The sequence below is a fragment of the Geotrypetes seraphini genome, chromosome 9, assembly GCF_902459505.1.
Source record: "Geotrypetes seraphini chromosome 9, aGeoSer1.1, whole genome shotgun sequence".
NCBI lineage: Eukaryota > Metazoa > Chordata > Amphibia > Gymnophiona > Dermophiidae > Geotrypetes > Geotrypetes seraphini.
Window position 1 is genome coordinate 67,549,835 of NC_047092.1, and position 17,768 is coordinate 67,567,602.

The 17,768-nt window shown below is 44.0% G+C and overlaps 1 protein-coding gene across 5 annotated transcripts in view; it reads right to left on the reverse strand.

Moving 5' to 3' along the window:
* SCAF11 (SR-related CTD associated factor 11) overlaps window positions 1-17,768 on the reverse strand; it is a 543,954-nt gene that overhangs the window by 435,270 nt on the left and 90,916 nt on the right. The window lies entirely within an intron of this gene.

The window sequence follows — 17,768 nt, forward strand, 5'->3', positions numbered from 1 at the left end:
TTTATGGTTCGTAACTTCCATAACGTATAATAGCCCTTTTGTACCACTGCATCTATTTGCTTTTTCATGGTCAGATGTTGATCAATAACAACTCCTAGTATTTTAATAGTCGGATGAATTCTATACTGTGTTGAGTCTATAGTGATTGAGAGTCCATGTCGGGACGAACGATGTCACCAGGAAAGACTACAGCAAGAATGCACTGACTGAACAGTTCAAGATCTTAGGAAGGAAACTGAAGATGAGGACTCAGAGGATAGCCTTCTCAGAGATCCTACCAGTACCGAGGGCAGAACCGAAGAGATAGGCGGAGCTACAATCAATAAATGCGTGGATGAGGAGATGGTGTGAAGAAGAGGGATTTATCTTCGTGAGGAACTGGACATCATTCTGGGGTAAGAACTAGCTCTTCAAGAAATTCGGACTACACCTGAGCACGGCGGTAACTAGACAACTAGTAAATAACATCAGAAGAGCAATAGAGCAAGCTTTAAACTAAGTAGAAGGGGAAAGCCGACAGTTGACCTGGTGTTGACGGTTCAGAAGACAGTATCCCGCGAAGATACTGAGTGGGAAAAACACTGGGAAGACACAAATGGCAAGCAACAGAAGCAGAAAAAACAAGGGAGACGGAAGAAGCAAGAAGAGGTCAGGAGGAACATACTGCAAAGGGAAGTCAAAATGGAATTGAATGGGAAGGAACATGAGGAGGAAAGTAGGAACATATCACAAGGGAAAGACAAAGGAGAGGAGGACTTGAGGAACATACTACATGGGGAGTCAAATTGGAACTGGATGAAGGGAAGGACAACAGGAACATACCACAAGGGGGAGTCGGCAGATCAGGCAGGGAACAGAAAGGAGAATGAAACACAAGGAAACATAGCAAGGACGAAAAAATACCAGGACTTGAACTGCATGTACACTAATGCAAGGAGCCTAAAAAACAAAATGAGGGAATTGGAAGTCATGGCCAAAAAATGAGAGCCTAGACATCATATGGATTACGGAAACATGGTGAAACGAGGAAAACAAATGGGACATAGTACTGCCAGGGTACAAGCTCTACCGAAAAGACAGGACGTATCAGAAAGGAGGAGGAATAGCACTATACATAAAGGACACCATTCACTCGGCCAGAGTGGACGCAGTAGCAGCGACAAATGTCCAACTGGAATCACTATGGGTTAAAATACCAGGTAGAAATGGATCCGAGATAAAGATGGGGCAAAATGAAGCAACTGATACAGAAATGGAAGCCTAGTTGAGGCGGGAATGCAAGCATACTAACACCATAGTTATGGGAGATTTCAACTATCCCGGGATAGACTGGAGTCTTGGAAATTCAAAATGTACAAAGAAAATGGAGTTCCTGTAGGCTGTACGGGACTGCTTCATGGAACATCTTGTCAAGAAACCAACGAGAGGGTCAGCGATTCTGGATCTAATCCTCAACAGGCTGAAAGGACCCGCAAGGGGAGTGGAGGTCGTGGGACCACTAGGAACCAGTGACCACAACATGATCCAGTTCAAAGTAGAAATGGGGTTACCCAAAGGGAAGAGAACCAATGCAACAGCGTTTAACTCAAGAAAGGGAACTATGATGCCATGAGACAAATGGTGAGGAAGAAATTCAGAAACAGCACCAAAAAAGCTCAGACTGTGGAGCAAGCCTGGTCTTTATTCAAAGACACGGTAAACGAGGCGCAAAATCTGTATATACCCAGATTTAGGAAAGGATGCAGGAAGAATCAAACAAAAAAACCCAGCTTGGATAACCAATGAAGTAAAAAAAGTAATAGGAGACAAGAAAAAATCATTTCGGAAGTGGAAAAAGGACAAAACTGATGAAAATTGGAAGGAGCACAGGAAGCAGCAAAAAGAATGTCACCGAGTGGTCAGAAAAGCAAAGAAAGAATACGAAGAGAGACTAGCCAAGGAAGCACAAAATTTTAAACTATTTTTCCGATATGTGAAAGGAAAGCAGCCGGCGAGGGAGGAGGTGGGACCTTTGGACGAGGGAGACAGGAAGGGAGTGGTGAAGGAGGAAAAAGAGGTGGCTGATAGACTAAACACGTTCTTCTCGTCGGTCTTTACGAAAGAAGACACATCCAACGTGCCTGAATCGGAAAAAATCTTCAAGGGGGATCAAGAGGGAAAATTATCATACTTGGAAGTAAGCCTCGAAGACGTGCTCAAGCAGAAAGATAGATTAAAAACTGTCAAATCTCCAAGCCTAGACGGAATCCACCCAAGAATACTGAAAGAGCTCAGAGACAAAATATCGGAATTACTGCGGCAGATTTGTAATCTATGCTTGAGAACAGGGGTAATCCCAGAGGACTGGAGGATAGTAAATGTTACACCTATCTTCAAAAAAGGATTGAGAGGCGACCCGGGGAACTACAGACCGGTGAGCTTAACCTCAGTTCCGGGGAAGATGGCTGAATCATTGATCAAGGAAAGTATCAGTGAGCACATAGAAAAAAATAATCTGTTGAGAACAAGCCAGCATGGTTTCTGTAAAGGAAGATCATGCCAAACGAACTACTGTAATTCTTTGAGGGGATAAGCAAACAACTGAACAAAGGAGACCTTATAGACATCGTATATCTGGACTTCCAAAAAGCTTTCGACAAAGTACCCCACGAGCGCCTACTAAAGAAGCTGTGGAGCCACGGGGTAGAAGGGGACGTGCACAGATGGGTCAAAAATTGGCTGGCAAACAGGAAGCAGAGGATAAGAGTAAAGGCACACTACTCTGACTGGAAAGGGGTCACGAGTGGTGTCCCACAGGGGTCAGTGCTGGGGCCGTTGCTGTTCAATATATTCATTAATGACCTGGAAACAGGGACGAAATGCGAAGTTATAAAATTTGCAGACGACACAAAACTCTCCAGTAGGGTCAGAACTGTTGAGGAATGCAAAGAACTACAAAGTGACCTGAACAAGCTGGGTGAGTGGGCAAAAAGATGGCAGATGAGCTTCAATGTAGAGAAATGTAAAGTCTTGCACATAGGGAAAGGGAACCCAATGTACAGCTATACGAAGGGAGGGAGGCAACCTAGAAAAGGACTTGGGGGTATTGGTGTATACTACAATGAAGCCAGCGGCACAATGTGCAGCGGCCTCAAAAAAGGCGAACAGAATGTTGGGCATTATCAAAAAAGGTATCACTACCAGAACGAAAGAAGTTATCCTGCCGCTGTATCGAGCGATGGTGCGCCCGCATCTGGAGTACTGCGTCCAATACTGGTCGCCGCACCTTAAGAAGGATATGGCGATGCTCAAGAGGATCCAGAGAAGAGCAATAAAGATGATTAAGGGCATGGAAAACCTTGAATATACCGAAAGGCTAGAGAAGCTGGGGCTCTTTATCCTGGAAAAGTGGAGACTTAAGAGGGGACATGATAGAGACTTATAAAATCATGAAAGGCATAGAGAAGGTGGAGAGGGACAGATTCTTCAGGCTAGCGGAGACATCAAAAACAAGAGGGCATTCAGAAAAACTGAAAGGAGACAGATTCAAGACGAATGCTAGGAAGTTCTTCTTCACTCAGAGGGTGGTGGACACCTGGAATGCGCTTCCAAGAGAGGTGATAGGACAGAGTACAATGTTGGGTTTCAAAAAGGGCTTGGGTGACTTCTTGAAGGAGAAAGGGATTACAGGGTATAGATAAGAGGGTTACTATACAGGGTACTTCAGGATTAGGGCATAAACAATGTAGGTGGTGGGAACTTAAAGGTCAAGGATCTGGGGGGCCACCGCGGGAGCGGACTGCTGGGCACGATGGACACCTGGTCTGACCCGGCAGAGGCAATGCTTATGTTCATGTGAAATTTTGTGCAGAGAAGCAAAAAAGAACTTGGTCTTATCATGATTTAATTTAAGTTTAAATTCCTGCATCCATGAATCAATACGGACTCAATCATCTGGGTGATATGGGGCAGAGCTGTATTACAAGGAATGATGATCGTAATATCGTCAGCATAACTAAATAGCTTTGAGCCCAGTTCACTCAAATAAAAACCCAAAGAGGAGAGATACACATTAAATAATGTAGGTGAAAGTGGGGAGCCCTGAGGACAGCACATGGGTTTTTCCAAACCGCAGAAAGCTAATTATTAGACTTAACCTGATAAAATCTAGATTCAAGAAACCCTTTAAACCACAAAGGAACATCTAAGCAGGCCCAGTGTTCTCCCTAGGGCCTTTTAGCTGGGCGCTCTGCCCGGTTTATTTAGATGACCGCCCGATGAATCCTGCTGCTGCTGCCGATGCTCCTTCCTGGGCTGACTCGCCACCAAAAATTGTGTTTAACTCCTGTCTTTTTTTTTGCCAGCATGCGAATTGAGCCCACGCTCCAGGGCTCTAATGTGTGCGTGCCGGCTTCCCTTCTCTTCCCTCCGAAACCAGAAGTTATATCCCATGTGGGGAGAGAAGAGAAGGGAAGCCGGCACGCACACGTTAGAGCCCCAGAGGGAAGCTTACAACTTGCTGCTTTTACTTGCTTCAGGCCTTCTTCATTCCAGGTCCTGCCTAATTTCTGTTTCCGCAAAGACAGGACCTGGCAACAAGGAAAGCCCGAAGCAAGCAAGAGCAGCAAGTTGTAAGCTTCCCTCAGTCACTGACCTATGGAAGATAGGTCAGCGATGGAGGGTAGCTTGCGACTCTGCCGATGGGAGGGATGAGAAGAGAAATGCTACTGCTGCACCCAATTGGGGAGGGGGGAGAGGAAGAGAAGTGCTGCTGTTGAACCCAATTGGGGAGGGGATAGGGGAAGAGAAGTGCTGCTGATGTATCAAATTGAGGAGAGAGAGGGGGGAAGGAAGATTAGGGAAGGGAGAGGAGAGGAAAGAGATGCCAAGACCATGGGACGGAGAGAAAGGAAATGAACTACCAGACCACTGATGGGGGGAGATGTCAGGGTATATGGGGGGAGGGGTAGGAGACAGATGCCAGACCAGGAGGGAGGAAGGAAGGAAGAAGAGATTCTGGATAATGGAGTTGGAGGGGGAGATGGAAGGAGAGGAGAGAGATGCCAGGGCATGGGGGGAGGGAAGGGAAACTAAGGAGACATAAAATGCCAGACTAGAGGAAAAAAAGGAGATGATGTGCAAGAGAAGGAGGGAGAGATAGGATAGGAGAGATATGCCAGGGCATGGGGGAGAGAAGGGAAGGAGATAGAAATGCCAGACCATGGGGTAGAGTGGGAAGGGAGGAAGGAAGGAAAGGAGAAGAGAGAGATGTCAGAGTATAGGGGAGGGGGTGGAGACAAAAAAATGGAGAGGGGGTGAAGCTAAAATGAATCATATACAAAGGAGAGAAAGGGCACAGGATATACAGTTTATTGAAAGAACATAGAAAGAGGGAAGATGCCATATGGAACAGAGAGAGGGCGGACACTGGATGGAAAGGGGCGAGAGGGTGGACAGTGGATGGAAGGAGTAGAGAGAGAGAGGGCAGAGGCTGGGTGGAAGGGGCAAAGAGAGAGAACAGATGGTGCAAGGAAGGGAGCGAGAACAAACGCTGAATAGAAAGAAGAGAGCGAAGAGAAGATGATTAAAGCAGAAATGACAAAAGGTAGAAAAAAGTTTTTGTTGCTTTACGTAGAATCAAATAGTATCGTAACTGTATTGATTAAAGTTTATAAATAGGAAATGGAAATAAGACAATTTGGGGGGGGCTAAACCCCTTTCCTCAGGTCAGGACAGGATACCCTAACAGCTGTATACTGTACTGTCTTGAAGAAAGATTTGGTCTCTGAAAGCTAACTGAAAAATGTATTAGTCCAATAAAATGGTATTTTCTTATTTCTCATTATTTGTTTTATTTCTATTTGTTAATTTGTAAAGTGGTGATTGTTATGTAGCAGTTTTTTTCAAATTTACATCTACTATCTTTATATTTTGCACAGTATTAGGGGACGTGTCACTGTTTCTGTGGGGTTGCATTGTATGCAGAGTCTGGTTTCTTGGTTCAGTTTAACTTTTGTCTACATATTTCAATTTTTAGTTTGTGATTATTCCATATAGGGCGAGGGTGTATCTGTGTTCTATGTGTATGAAAAGGACATGGCTTTCTGTTAGCATCAATTGTTCAGGATCAATTGACTGTGTAGGATTTGGCTTGTTTAGTTTTACAATGCGTGTGTTGGTGTTCTAGTGCTCATTGCAGTGTTTAAGATGCTGCCTTTTCCTAGGTGCACCCTTATTGTGTAACTCATGGATTATTACTAAGAATATCTTTTTTATATAGAGGACGGGGTTGTTAAAAAATGATCAGCACTGGCTGTCATATATACTAGGTATGCCACTGGATTTAATGACCCTTTTCTAACTTTACTGTTTACATAGGTGTTTCCGCCCCCCCCCCTAACACACACACACACACACACTATAAAGAATTAAATTAAAGTTGTATTAACATCAAGCAGCTTTCAAATGACATAAGCAAATAAAAATAAAATATTTTTAATACATTGCTAATTATTACCTGCAACTTTACCTAAACTGTTTTGGCCTAGCTTTCACTATGATCTTTATCTGCTACTTTTTTATTTTGCTGTAGTGCAATTACATAGGTCTCCTTCAAGGCTCAGTAACACCTCTCCTTAAATTATGTGGAAGAGGTCTGGAAGTGGGGATCACATCTATTTCATATCCTCAGTGAGACCTCAGGAAGGAACCTAGTGATCAAAACATTATTAGAGGTGCTGTAGAGCCATTTCTTTATGACTGGATGAGCTATATTTATCTTTTTATTTAGTTATTTAAATTCATGCAGAAATAATGGCTAGATTGAACCTAATGACTTCATTTACGCATTTCCCTTTTTTAAAACCTCTATACCATTTGAAAGAGGGCGCATATCTAATTATTCACTTCTAGAATTGGATACTTCTTAAATTTAGTAAAAATATTCTCGCACAAGTGTCAACCCTTAAAAAAGGAAGTAATATTGAGCATTGGAAAATAATAATTAACTAATAAAAATAGTACACATTTAATTTTCCCCACCACCAAATTTACCCATCCTGCCCCACCTGGCTTGAAAAAATTTCTAGGGAGAACACTGAGGCCAATAGTTTGGGGTGATCCACCAAATCAAAGGCACTACTTAGATCAAACTGGAGAACCAATGCACTGCTACCCTTACTCAATAAACTGTTTAAATGATCTAGCATTGTAGCTAACACTGTTTCTGTACTATAATGTGTTCTAAAACCAGATTGAGAATCTTGAAGTAAAGAATGTTGTTCAAGATATTTTGTTAGCTGGATTTGAACCAATCCCTCCATAATATTTACAAAAAAAGGGATTGATGCGACAGGTCTATAATTAGATGGCGAAGATATAGATTCTTTCTTATTTTTAATTATTGTAGTAATAATTAAGTTGCTCTCCTCATGTGGAAATTTCCCTGCATTCAAAAAGTCAGATAGCTATTCTAATAATTTTAGTTTGAAACTTAAAGGTGCCGCTATCATAAGGTCTGAAGGGGAAGAATCCAACATGCAGTATGATTTAGCATATCTACAAAATAATTTAGAAAAATTATTCATCTGGATTTTCGAATGTGGACCAATACAAATCTGCATGGACCTCATCTGCATTCATATAGGTACGCCACTGGTTTCAGCTCCTATGAGGTCAAAAGAAGCCAGGAGTCAGCGAGCCAGCCTTCAAGCTCCAGTTATATAAAGACTTTGAACAAACTTTGCATATTGATAATGTGTTGTTAATAATAGTAACAGTGGTATCTACAGATACCAGGCAGGGAGTATTCTGCCGCGGCCCGCCCCCCCCCCCCCCCCTCGCAATAGTTTTATGACTCAGCTCTAAGATGTGTTTAATGATATTCTCATTTATGGAACCTTAATGCTAGTCACTTCCTTAATGCTACAGTCACTGTTATGGTATGTAAACTAAGTATTGTGGTTATTGTAGTCTCATACCCACTGCAGCCACTCTTGCATATCTTTCTCCTCCCTTTCTCTCAGCTAAACCTGAATCTTAGGTTTTACTTCTGTGCCTCTTGCTTTCATTTACAGTCCTGTGCCCTGAGAGGTCAGTTAAGATGGAACCTTTCCTTGCCACCTCTGGCCAAGCACTGCTCCCATTGGTCACTCATGCATCCAACCCCTGCCATGTGGGTGCTCTTTCCAAACCGTTTGTTCAGAGCTTTCTTTCTCTCTTGCCTCCATTAGCAGCACATGGCTGGTCTCCCTAAATAGAGGACTGCCTTTTTCACCTTGAGCCACTCACACACTTGTATGATCTTTCATCCAGCCTCTGGAATCATCTCATCTTACCAACTATTATTCTGCTAGAAATTTCTGCCTTTCTAATCTTTTACTTTACCTACTGAAACTACAAAGCCTGTGCCCAGGAACCACAAATCCCTGAGAAAATCTACCAAATGTGAGTACATTTACTCACTGTTCAATAAAGAATATTTCATAAAATTTATAAGGACTTTCTGCATGTGCATCAAGGCCAAGGTTTAACTATGTGTTAATGTAGTTACGTTTTCCAAGAGAACACCTAACTTAGGCTACAGAGGACATGACGGGGGAGGGAAGTCTATCCGTTTTATTGTTTAATTTTTATGCAAAATCTTTGGGCAAGGTATTTTGGAAATTGCAGGTGTCCTTCTAATTTATGTAACTGACATTCAGCTTTTTTTTTTCTCTTTCGGTAGCTGATAACAGTGATTTAGATATTTGACTCATTTTTTGGATGCGGTGAATTCTTGGTTGAGGGGGAATAAGTTAACACTGAATCTTTCAAAAACTGAAGTTATGTTGGACTTTTAGATGCCAATTTGCCATCTGTGATAAAATATCAGGATGTCTTGTTGACTGTGAAGCAAGAAGCTAAGTGTTTGGGTATTATGTTGAATGCAAGCTTGACAATGCAATCCCAAGTATAGCAAGTTGTTTCTTCCTTTTACCAGTTACAGCTTTTGAGTAAATTGAAACCTATGCCTTCTGCTGTTAATTTTTGAATAGTAGTTCAATGTTGTTTTATTGTGACTGGATTATTGTAACATGCTGTTCTTGGGAATTGCTTCTTCTTGATTTCAGGCATTACAGGCAATCCAAACTTAGCTGCAAGATTAATTCTTGGTACATCTAGAGCAGCACATATATTACTCCAGCATTGAAACCATTGCATTGGATTACAGCAGTAGAACAAGGATCTTAAATTGCCCTTGGTTGACAATTCTTAAGTATATCAACTACACTGCTCATATCCAAAAAAATGAAATGCCTCCCATAAAATGTCCACAATTTCCCTCAAACCCACACTAGCAAAAGGAGAATGTGACAACTCTATTAGTATCACTCATCCTCTTCATCAACCTTCTCCATATTCTTCAGCCTCTAGGACCACTATAAGCCTTTTCTATTCCTTTGATCATTTACAAAAATATTTATTGTTTGAAACAATTCTTTAGGTCTATTCACTACAGCACATATTCTTTCTTGAAAATACTTATTTCTCTGTTTCAGATACTGATTTATACCCAAAGAATTTCAAAGTATAGGACTCATAATCGCCAATATCAGCTGAGAGTGGACAGGGTGAGATAATTTAAAAAAAAGAGGGATGGAGACAAGAGAGAAGGGGAGACTGAAGGAAGTACGAAAGATTAAATTTCTTACCTTTGCTAATCTTCTTTCTTGTAAATATCCTCTGAAGTCTACACACCCGTCCATTTTTCTGTCCGATTCGCAGGTTGCCTGACCAGCTAGAAGGTTGTTTATCTCTTCCAGCCTTAAACTGTAGGAAACTCAAAATCAAATTCTAGCCCCTCCTCCTGTGGTCATCTCCTGTTACTCAACCCTGGACTTCCAGTAAATACACAAGCTAGGTAGATCTACAGTAAAAATAGAAACACAAAAAAAAGAGAGAGGGGGTGTGGGGCCTACCCGATACATATCAATACTGCTCATGAAAAACAATTTCAAAACCATTTGCGCCATAAGGCCAAACTTTGCATAAACATCAAATCTGAACAGTAAATAAACTGAAAACAGTATAAATTTGGATAAAGGAGACATAGCCTGAGGTTTCAGAAGGGGCCACTACTCAGGAACTACTCAAACCCTATGTTAAGGAAAAAGTATGGGTTTCTCAACGAGGCTGGTCAAAGACAGAAATCCAGCTTACTGGTCAGGCAACCTGCGAATCGGACAGAAAAACAGGCGGGTATGTAGACTCCAGAGGATATTTACAAGAAAGAAGATTAGTAGAGGTAAGAAACCTAATTTTTTGTTCTTGTACAATACCTCTGGAGTCTACATCAGAGCAGTCTCAGCACATCATGGGGGGCCCAATGAGCCCGCCACCAGGACTGAAGCCCAAAAGCTGCATCTTGCTTTGCCACCACATCAGGTCTGTAGAACTTTGTAAAAGTATGTAGAGAGGTCCAAGTGGCCACCCTGAAAATCTCCTCTGAAAACCGCTGTAGATTCTGCCCAAGAGGAAGCCATTTTTTTGGTAGAGTGAGCCTTCACCCCAAGGGGAGGCTTCTTCCCCACCGACACATAGGCAGCGGCAATTGCTGCACAAATCCATTGAGATATGGTAGCCTTAGACAAAGGCCTAGTCCATCAGTACAAACAGATGGTCCGAAAGATGGAAGTCATTCGTGGCCTCCAGGTATTTCAGCAGGAGACGGGGCACATCCAGAGGCCGCAAAACACTGTCCTTGGATTTAGAGCCCGATGGAACAAAGGCAGGTAGCTGAATTTCCTCATTGACATGGAACGCTGAAACCACTTTCAGAAGAAAAGAAGGCACCGTCTTCAAGAGGACCGCAGAACCTGTGATGTGGAGAAAAGGATCTCTGCACGAAAGAGCTTGCAGCTCCAATACTCCACGTGCAGAAGTGACCGTTACAAGGAAAATGGTTTTAATGGTAAGATCTTTCAGAGAGATCTGATCCAGAGGTTCGTAGGACAAGGCAGCCGCAAAGGCCCTGAGCAAAAAAATAGACCAAGTCTGGGTAGATGCCATAGAACCCCTGAGAGCAGTGGGACTCAAACATGAAAGACCCGCAACCTGAACACGAAACAAAGAAATCGCAAGCCCTATCCTGATGCCAACTTGCAAGAAGTCCAGGACCTGTGCCACCGAAGGGGCTGAGAGATCCACCTGAACCCTCTCACACCAAGCCGAAACTACTACCAGGCTATTGTCTAGGCTGTCACAGTGGACTTCAGCTTACTCTGGAGCAGCGTAGCGATGTCCGCAGACAAATAGCCCCTAGCCATCAGTGCCACGCGCTCAAGAGCCAAGCCACAAGACCAAAGCGGTCCAGAACTTGGAGCGCTATGGGGCCCTGCATGAGCAGCCGCGGAAGACAGGGAATCTGTAGACTCCTCTCTGCGTTCAACTGCACCAGGTCTGCGTACCAAGGGCTTCTGGGCTAGGCTGGGGCCAGTAGGATCACCTGGCCCATGAGAGAAGCCACCTGGCGCAGCACGCACCCTATCATGGGCCACAGAGGAAAGGCATAGAGAAGCTCCCCCGGAGGCCAAGGCTTAACCAGGGTGTCCAAACCTTCGCTGCCGACCTCTCTACGGTGGCTGAAGAATCCGTCTGCCTTTCGGTATTCGGAGGGCGCCATCAGTTCAAAAGTTGGACGGCCGACTCAGAAAGTCTACCTGAACTTCGTCTATGCCCACCACATGAGCGACGGACAAGACCACCAGATGTTTTTCCGCCCAGGAAGAAAGCATCCGAGCTTAAAGGCTCAGTAGAGGACTCTGTGTCCCCCTGTCTGCTGACATAGGTTACTGCCGTTGCATTGTCTGAGAACACTCAGACAGCTGGACGATGGAGGCACCTGTACAAGCGCCAAAGAGCCAGTCGGAATGCCTGAAGTTCTAGGCAATTGATCAACCAACTGCTCTCCAAGGTAGTCCATCAACCCAGCGCCTGGACAAACTTGCAATCTGCCCCCCCATCCGGAAAGACTCACGTCCATTGTAAGAGTCACACAAATGAAGACCTCTGTCCAGGGTCGCAGGACTCAACCACCACCGCATGCTGCTGCAGGTTGCCACCGTCCAAGGAGGTGGCACACTCAAGAGAATCCCGCTGGGGATTTCACCGAAACAAAAGAGACTGCTGAAGAGGTCAAAGCCTCGCTCTGGCCCACTGGATCACATCTATAGATGCCACTCCGAGACCCAGTACTTGCAGATATTGCCAGGCCGTAGAAGCCAGAACCATTAACATGGCCTGAATGGAACGCAGTAACTTGATCTTCCTGGGATCCAACAGGAACACCTGGTTCCTGGCCGAGTGAAACCAGACTCCCAGGGACTCCAATTCCTGCATCAGTTCGAGGTGGCTCTTCTTCAGGTTGAATCACTACTATCAATACAATGGTGTCAAGTTCCAATTTGAATCGTTCACAACTATACAGAACTTGTAAGACTTGGTTAAACAACTTTCCCGAGTCGAGTATATAATATGAACCCCTCAGATTCCTGCGCTGTTTAGTATGATTACTATAACAGCCAATAGCAGGTGGGCAGTTCTCATTCATTGGGTGTTCATATTTTGTTATTAAGCTTTTTTCTTTTTGAATACAATAAAACTTTTTCTATTATAGTCAATATATTATACGTGACTTGAAATACAAAATGTGCATATATAGCTCAGCGGCACTTATCTTTTATGTGAACCGCTGGTGTTTCCAATACACTCTGCCGTTGCTAATATAGATCTGAGGAAAGCTACTGAAGCTGCCATTGCTCTGACTTTATGGGCTGTGACTTTACTGTGAAGGGGTAATCCAGCCTGGGCATAGCAGAAAGAGATACAAGCTGCCATCCAATTGGATGTCCCAATTTATTTGGATCATAGAAGACAAAAAGTTGAGAAGCACATCTGTGTGGTTTGGTGCGTTCCAAGTAGAAGGCCAAAGCACGTTTACAGTCCAGAGTATGAAGAGCTCCAGGGTGAGAATGAGGCTTTGGAAAAAACACTGGAAGTACGATGGATTGGTTGAGATGAAATTCTGAGACCCCTTTAGGAAGGAATTTCGGATGAGTACGAAGAACCACCTTATCAGGATGGAACACAGTGAATGTTGGGTCAGTAAAGCACAGTTACTTACTGTAACAGTTGTTATCCAGGGACAGTAGGCAGCTATTCTCACAAGTGGGTGACGTGATCCAACGGAGCCCCGATGCAGACGTTTCACAAGCAGTTTCGAGTCGCAGTTTCAAAGTTTCGAGTCGCCCGCACCACGCTTGCGCGAGTGCCTTCCCGCCTAGCACACGGCGCGTCTCCTTAGTTCAGATAGCTAGCAGAGAAGTCAACCCAGGGGAGGAGGGTAGGATGTGAGAATATCTGCCTGCTCTTCCTGGATAACAACTGTTACGGTAAGTAACTGTGCTTTATCCCAGGACAAGCAGGCAGGTATTCTCACAAGTGGGTGACCTCCAAGCTAACCAAAGTGGGATGGTGGGAGAGTGGCAACTTAGGAGAATAAATTTTGCAATATTGTTTGGCCAAACTGTCCATCCCGTCTGGAGAAAGCATCCAGACAATAGTGAGAAGTGAAGGTATGAACCGAGGACCATGTAGCAGCTCTACAAATTTCCTCAATAGGTGTAGATCTGAGGAAAGCTACAGAAGCTGCCATTGCTCTGACCTTATCGGCTGTGACTTTATTGTGAATGGGTAATCCAGCCTGGGCATAGCAGAAAGAGATACAAGCCGCCATCCAGTTGGAGATGGTACGCTTAGAGATAGGATGTCCCAACTTGTTAGGATCAAAGGAGATGAAAAGTTGAGGAGCAGTTCTGTGCAGTTTGGTGCGTTCCAGATAGAAAGCCAAAGCATGCTTACAGTCCAGAGTATGAAGAGCTGATTCTCCAGGATGAGAATGAGGCTTTGGAAAAAACACTGGAAGAACAATGGATTGATTGAGATGAAATTCCGAAACAACTCTAGGAAGGAATTTTGGATGAGTGCGAAGAACCACCTTGTCATGATGGAACACTGTAAAAGGTGGATCCGCAACCAATGCCTGAAGCTCACTAACTTGACGAGCAGAAGTGAGGCCAATGAGAAACATAACTTTCCAAGTGAGATACTTCAGATGAGCCTTGTCAATAGGTTCAAATGGAGGTTTCGTAAGCTGAGAAAGAACCATATTGAGATCCCAAACCACTGGAGGCGGTTTGAGAGGAGGATTGTCATGGAAAAGTCCTTTCATGAATCTGGAAACCACAGGATGAGCAGAGAGAGGTTTCCCTTGAAGCGGCTGATGGAAAGCAGCAATTGCACTCAGATGGACTCGTATCGATGTAGACTTGAGGCCAGAATGAGAAAGATGCAAAAGATAGTCCAAGACAGAAGATAAGGAGGAATGTTGAGGCTCCTGATGATGAGAAAAACACCAAGTAGAAAATCTAGTCCATTTTTAGTGATAGCATTGTCTAGTAGCAGGCTTCCGTGAAGCTTCCAAAACATCCCTCACAGCTTGCGAAAACTGGAGAGGATTTACGTTGAGAGGAACCAAGCTGTCAGGTGTAGACTGCAGGTTGGGATGAAGCAGAGATCCCTGATGCTATGTAAGCAGCGATGGAAACACTGGTAGAAGGAAGGACTCTCTGCTGCTGAGTTGAAGTAGAAGAGAGTACCAAGAATCATGATGGCATGGTCGGACCTCAGCTTGAACAGAGTCTTTTGAATGAGAGGAAATGGAGGAAACGCATACAGAAGGAGATTCGTCCAGACCAGAAGAAAAGCATCTGCCTCGAGATGTGGAGTGTAGATCCTGGAGCAGAACTGAGGCAGCTTGAAGTTGTGGGGGGCTGCGAAGTGGTCTATCTGAGGCGTTCCCCACAGAGAGAAAATGTGTTGAAGGGGCGTGGAATGGAGAGACCATTCATGACGTTGGAGAAGACAACTCAAGTTGTCTGCTAAGGCATTGTCCGCCCCCTGAATGTAGACAGCTTTGAGGAAGGTGTTGTGGCGAATCGCCCAATCCCAAACTTTCAGAGCTTCTTGACAGAGGGAGGCTGATCCCGTGCCTCCCTGTTTGTTGACATAATACATGGCGACTTGGTTGTCCGTGTGAATGAGGACCACACGGTCGTCAAGCAGATGTTGAAAAGCATTGAGAGCATTGAAGAACGCCCTGAGTTCCAGGAGATTGATGTGACACTGTCGATCCATACTGGTCCAATAGCCTTGAGTAGGGAGACCATCCAGATGAGCCCCCCAAGCCTAAGTCGAAGAGTCAGTCGTGAGCACCTTCTGATGGGGGGGCGTGTGAAAAAGTAAGCCTCTGCATAGATTGGAAGAGAGCATCCACCAGCGAAGAGACTGTGCCAGAGCAGGAGTGACCTAGATGTGTCGAGTCAGAGGGTCGGAAACCTGCGTCCACTGAGATGTCAGAGTCCACTGAGGAATTCTGAGGTGAAGTCTGGCAAAAGGAGTCATGTGTACTGTAGAGGCCATGTGGCCCAGAAGAACCATCATGAGTCTCGCCGAGATGGATGGGCAAGAAGACACTGACTGACAAAGATGGAGAAGAGCGTCCAGACGTTGTGGAGGGAGGAACGCTCCGAGTTGGATAGTATTCAGACTAGCTCCGATGAAGGGAAGAGTCTGGGAAGGTTGCAGATGTGATTTTGGAAAGTTGATCTCGAACCCCAGCCTCAGCAGGAACCAGATGGTGCGCTGAGTCGCCAGGACGGCTCCCTGAGACGTTAAATCCTTTATGAGCCAGTCGTCCAGGTAGGGAAACACCTGAAGACCACTGAGCGCTGCAGCCACCACAACCAGACACTTGGTGAAGACTCTGGGTGACGAGGCCAGGCCAAAAGGGAGCACTCAGTATTGAAGATGAAGATGTCCCATCCGAAATCTGAGGTATTGACGGGAGGCCGGATGAATGGGAATGTGAGTGTAGGCCTCCTTGAGATCCAGAGAGCATATCAAACGGGATAGTAAAAGATGTATATCAACTATTCAATGTAATCAGATACAGCAACAGGTTGATAATAGTAGATAAATAAACCTAAATGGAGGAAATGATCTCAGATACACCACTAAGGGAACATGTAAGTTTTCTCCCTTTAATCATGTGGTGATAGGTTTCTTTCATCGATCAAAAAACCCCCATTTTTATATATTTTTGTTTATATTTTAATTTATTCAAATAAAACTTGTAAAGTATGTGGTTCAATAAATATAACTAATACGCAGAAAAGAAAACATTACTTATCTGCAGCTGAAGACAGGTTAAAGTGCTCAGGTGCTCCAATCAAAAAAGTGCAAAAAGCCAAAGCTGAAAAAGATATTGCACAGAAAAGATTAAAGTGCTTAGTGCTCACCACATTGCACAATATTCAAAGATAATTTGCAGAAAAGCTACTTATCTGCTGACTGGAGAAGTAGAATAAAGTGCTATAGTGTAAAGTGCTGATGCTTAATCATTAATTATGCACTTCACATGCACTCTGCGATTCAAAGTATTGCACAACCCTGTCTCAGTTCATTAAACTCGCTCTCAACGGGTCCCGTTTCACCCTAAAAAGGCCTTCATAAGGAAACGAGTGCTTCTGCGGGAAAGACCTTTTTAGGGTGAAACGGGACCCGTTGAGAGCTAGTTTAATGAACTGAGATGGGGTTGTGCAATACTTTAAATCGCAGAGTGCATGTGAAGTGCATAATTAATGATTAAGCATCAGCACTTTATAGCACTTTATTCTACTTCTCCAATCAGCAGATAAGTAGCTTTTCTGCAAATTATCTTTGAATATTGTGCAATGTGGTGAGCACTAAGCACTTTAATCTTTTCTGTGCAATATCTTTTTCAGCTTTGGCTTTTTGCACTTTTTTGATTGGAGCACCTGAGCACTTTAACCTGTCTTCAGCTGCAGATAAGTAATGTTTTCTTTTCTGCGTATTAGTTATATTTATTGAACCACATACTTTACAAGTTTTATTTGAATAAATTAAAATATAAACAAAAATATATAAAAATGGGGGTTTTTTGATCGATGAAAGAAACCTATCACCACATGATTAAAGGGAGAAAACTTACATGTTCCCTTAATGGTGTATCTGAGATCTTTTCTTCCATTTAGGTTTATTTATCTACTATTATCAACCTGTTGCTGTATCCAGAGAGCATAACCAGTCGTTCTCGAGGAGGGAATACAGAGATGCAATGGTCAGCATGCAAAACTTTTCTTTGACCAGATATTTATTGAGCACTCTGATATCCAAAATAGGACGCAGATCGCCTGTCTTCTTCGGAACAAGGAAGTACCGGTAGTAAAAACCCTTGTTCTGTTGAGCCAAAGGAACCGGCTCGACAGCCCGGAGCTGCAGCAAAGCCTGAGCTTCCTGAAGAAGAAGGGCGGTCTGGGCAGAGGAAGGATACTCTCTTGGAGGATGTTCCGAAGGAACTGAAGAGAGTATCCCTCCCTTATGATGGAAAGGACCCAGAGGTCGGAGGTGATAGTTGTCCATCGGTGGTAAAAATGATGGAAACGACCTCCGATAGGGGGAAAAACAGGGAAAGGCAGAACAACTGACGTTATACTTTGAAAGAGACAGTCAAAAAGGCTGAGGAGCCTTGGGGACAGCAGATGGCTGAGGCTTCTGTTGCTGCTTCTGCGGATGCTGCCTCTTAACAGGCTGACGGATGGCAGGAGCCTGTTTAGGTGGAAAACGCCGCTGGTAAATCAAAGGCGGGCGTGAAGGACGAGGAGGAGCTG